General features: G+C 30.1%; 1 protein-coding gene across 1 annotated transcript in view; it reads right to left on the reverse strand.

Moving 5' to 3' along the window:
- Positions 1-5,000, reverse strand: part of LOC136835876 (uncharacterized) — a 159,872-nt gene that overhangs the window by 75,626 nt on the left and 79,246 nt on the right. The gene's annotated exons all lie outside the window — the stretch shown is intronic.

Below are 5,000 nucleotides of genomic sequence, written 5' to 3' on the forward strand. Positions count from 1 at the left end.
TAACATAGACGGTAAAAGGGGACTGATAAAGATGAGAAAATAAAGGAAGAAAGAATAAACTGAATAAAAATGAAAGATTTGAAAAATAACAGAGATAAAATGTCAAGAAGAATGTGGTAAGATGACCTGATTGATTTGACATAAAAACTGGCGTCGCAATCTGTCAAGGTCTTCGAAGCACGAAAGGTTTGAGGGGGAGGAGCTTGTTCAGATGGTCAGGTATGTGATTGGTTGGACCGGAGATGTCAAAATGAGGTCAAGGTCACACACGACAGTATACTTAACTTCCCGTGACTGAGAGAGAGAGAGAGAGAGAGAGAGAGAGAGAGAGAGAGAGAGAGAGAGAGAGACTGTGGTGGGGTCTCTATGAATGCTACTTCCATGAGAGAGAGAGAGAGAGAGAGAGAGAGAGAGAGATGGGGTCTCTATGAATGCTGCTTCCATGAGAAAGAGAGAGAGAGAGAGAGAGAGAGAGAGAGAGAGAGAGAGAGAGAGAGAGAAAAGGAAGATGGGGTCTCTATGAATGCTACTTCCATGAGAGAGAGAGAGAGAGCTAACAATAACCAATCTCAGCGACTGACCACAATTACAACCTATCTCCTATCCAGCAATTCTCCACATCACCATACATTTCCTCTCTCTATTTTGACTCAAAAATTACCTCCGATACCCCCCCCCCCCCCTCTGCAAATAGGCAAATTACCCACGTCTCGTGCACAGAGTCCTGTTGTCCCGTGATTTCTCAGATCCGGCAAAAGAACGAAATACAATGGCGTGGCCTTCGGTCAGATTACTTTTTCTCCGTAGAGGTTCATTTTGCGTGATGTGATTTCAACCTATTCTTCCTTCTGGTACATTTTTATTTTTGCGGATTCGAGGTAGTTTTTCATTTGTTTTATATACATACATAGTGTATATATACATACATATATACATTATATATATAAGTATATATATACATATATATATTATAAATATATATATTAAATCTAAGCAACTGTCTGGGACCTGAATTCCTCGAAAAATCACATAGAAGAAGAAGAACGCAAAATGTAAACAAAACAGAAATATGTCGGTCCCTCTAACCAGCCTTGATTAAAAACATTATTTATATATATATATATATATATATATATATATATATATATATATATATATATATATATATATATATATATATATATATATATATATATATATTATCAGAAAGCTACAAACGTCCTTTAATATCCAATTCGCTCTACCTGGGAAATAATGCGTCCCTGTAGTCCTGAGTTCCTGTCCTTCGTTGGTTCGAGCCCACGGGACGGCGTACTTATTATCAACTAAAAATTCCCCTTCGGTAACATATATGAAAATATATTATTTCCGAGGTAGAGCAGAATGGATATTAAAGGACGTTTGTAGCTTTCTGATTGTATATGAATCACGGTGATGTGATAAAAAGTCATATATATATATATATATATATATATATATATATATATATATATATATATATATATATATATATATATATATATATATATAAAAAAATCTAAGCAACTCTCTGGGACCTGAATTCCTCGAAAAATCACATAGAAGAAGAATAACGCAAAATGTAAACAAAACAAGAAATATGGCGATCCTCCAACCAGCCTTGACTAAAAACCTATTTTAAACTGTGCCCTTCAAGGAGGCCGTAGAAGTACAAACACACAAACACCCACACACAAACACACACACACACACACACTTACGCACGCAAACGCGCGCACACGCGCGCGCGGGCAATCACACTCTTGCAGCGTATACGATGCACGTCTTGAACACTAATTGAACGGAATCACGAAGAGTTTCCGCTCATCGCTGGGCGGAGATGAGGGTGTGTCTCGTAAAGAGAGAGAGAGAGAGGGAGAGAGAGAGAGAGAGAGAGAGCTGGAGCACCCAATGACACGCTCTGAAATACATTGCGGTCTTGCTCAATTTCCTCTTCGGCTGTGAGCACTATGGGTGAAGGGACGAAGGTATATGACATACATATATATATATATATATATATATATATATATATATATATATATATATATATATATATATATATATATATATATATATATATATATAATATATATGTGTGTGCGTGTGTGTGTGTGTGTGTGTGTGTTTGTGTATGTAAACCTTTGTATTTACCTTTGAAGTAACGGAATGCAGAAAAAAAAAAAAATAAACAATAATAACAACATTAAGACCATTCACGATAAAAGCTGTCCTTTAATAACTTATTTCTTTCTTGAATCCTGCCATTTTAGATAACCTTCGCACCAAAAAGAATATTTACAGTTTATATATAAAAAAAGTCGATAATATCATTTGAAATCGCAAAGCGGAAACGCAATAGATATTCAAAATGTCTCATCCAGCTCGTGAGAAGAGAAAAAAATTTGCCTTCAGAAGAGTTATAAATCAAGGATCATTTTTTCGCGGTTGGAAACGACGAGACACCTGCAGAAATAGAAGAGGAATAAGAATTACCCTAAAATCTGCAGAAATAACTTATAAGAATTAAGAAATGAAAATGAATGAAATACATAGCGATATCAATGAAATTATCGATGCAAAAAGATACAAAATTATTGGTACAAAAATATACCAAATTATTGATACAAAAAGATATAAAATTATTGATACAAAAAGATACAAAACTATTGATACAAAAAGATACAAAACTAATGATACAAAAAGATACAAAATTATTGATACAAAAAAGATACAAAATTACTGATACAAAAAGACACCAAAATTACTGATACAAAAAGATACGACTTAAAAACGAATTAAGAGCCAAAGAAAATGGAAAACGAATGGAAACGGCGAAAGGGGAATAAAAAAAAGAAAATGAAAGACGAGAATGAAGAAAATAAAGGATAGAAATGAGAAGTCAGCCAAAGGAAAATGATTAACATATACAAGAAAAAAATCAAACCAATTACAGTCATAAACAAAAGTAAATATTGAGTCAACAAAATGAAGTGTGAAGAAGAATCAAATGATAAATTGCAAGAAGAAAGGAGAACTTCAAAGAATAAAAATATATTAAATTCTCTCAGATCAAAACGTCATGAAATGAATCCATTCCTGGACAATATTATTATTATTATTATTATTATTATTATTATTATTATTATTATTATTATTATTATTATTATTATTATTCAGAAACAATGTATATTATTATTATTATTATTATTATTATTATTATTATTATTATTATTATTATTATTCAGATACAATGTATACTATTACTGATTATTATTATTATTATTATTATTATTATTATATTATTATTATTATTATTATTATTATTATTCAGAAACAATGATATTATTATTATTATTATTATTATTATTATTATTATTATTATTATTATTATTATTTGAAGAAGAAGAAGAAGAAGAAGAAGAAGAAGAAGAAGAAGAAGAAGAACTGAGAAAACTCAGTATAAAATCAATTCGCAAAATGCAGCCATTTCATAAAAAAAAATTATTATTGTTATTAAATTATTATTATTCATAAACAATGTATTTTATTATGAATATTATTATCATCATCATTATCATTATAATTATCATTATCACTGACAACAGACAAACACTCCTCTTGTTTTGTTTAGCCTTTCAGAAAACCACCTCATTCTTCTGTCATGTCAGGAATGCGAGCCAAATGACGTACGTTCAACCCCCTCCCCCCCCTTTTTCCTCTCCCCTCCGACCACCCCCCAACACCCGTTAAATGGAGCATCCTGCACTCCCGTTGCTCTTCATTGCTCTCCGTTGCTCCCCGTTGCTCCCTACAGCGTGAATGAGGTCGTTTGGTTTGTGGTGTATAATTCTTTGTATTTTTTTAATAATAATAATAATAATAATAATAATAATAATAATAATAATAATAATAATAATAATATTAATAATAATAATATACCTTCTTACTTATTTTCATGAGTGATTGGAACTTTGTTTTGAATAATAATAATAATAATAATAATAATAATAATAATAATAATAATAATAATAATAATAATAATAAAATAATAATAATAATAATAATAATAATAATAATAATAATAATAATATTCTGTTACGAATTTTTATAACGAAATAACTTTTTGTTTGTAATAATAATAATAATAATAATAATAATAATAATAATAATAATAATAATAACTTCCTAATCATTAATACCTTATTTTCAGCTTCAATTTCTGTCATAATAATAATAATAATAATAATAATAATAATAATAATAATAATAATAATAATAATAATAAAAAGTTTTGCGTAGCTCTGAAAAAGGCTAATTCGATTGACCTACTTTCTAACTATGCTACCAACGCCCATTGTTCATCTTTTTCCGCTACTTGTGAATTATCATTTCTTGCAGTCGTCACTTTCTCTCTCTCTCTCTCTCTGAATATATATATATATATATATATATATATATATATATATATATATATATATATATATATATATATATATATATATATATATATATATATATATAAACTGATTCACAAAGATTTGGAACGTGATGAATGTATAAATAAAGGTAAATGGCACGAAGGAAAGGTGAAGCAACGGAGTGGTTGCCAGGCCTTTCGACACAACGGTCCTTTCCTAGCAGACAACTAAAGGACCGCAAGTCGAAAGGCCTTGCAATCCCTCCGTTGTTTTACTTTTCCTTCGTGACGTTTGTTTATATATATATATATATATATATTATATATATATATATATATATATATATATATATATATATATATATATATATATATATATAGATAGATAGATAGATAGATAGATAGATAGATATAGATATATCCTAGCACCCTAACCAGCTAAAACACAAAAGAATACACACACGGGAATGTACACATCCCCACCCCTCGGGGAAGGAAGGAGGCTTTAAAAGCCCCAAGCAAGCAGGAAATAAATCCCCAAGGGATAAAAGCACGAGGAAGC

The sequence above is a fragment of the Macrobrachium rosenbergii genome, chromosome 55 (assembly GCF_040412425.1).
Source record: "Macrobrachium rosenbergii isolate ZJJX-2024 chromosome 55, ASM4041242v1, whole genome shotgun sequence".
In the NCBI taxonomy this organism is placed as follows: domain Eukaryota; kingdom Metazoa; phylum Arthropoda; class Malacostraca; order Decapoda; family Palaemonidae; genus Macrobrachium; species Macrobrachium rosenbergii.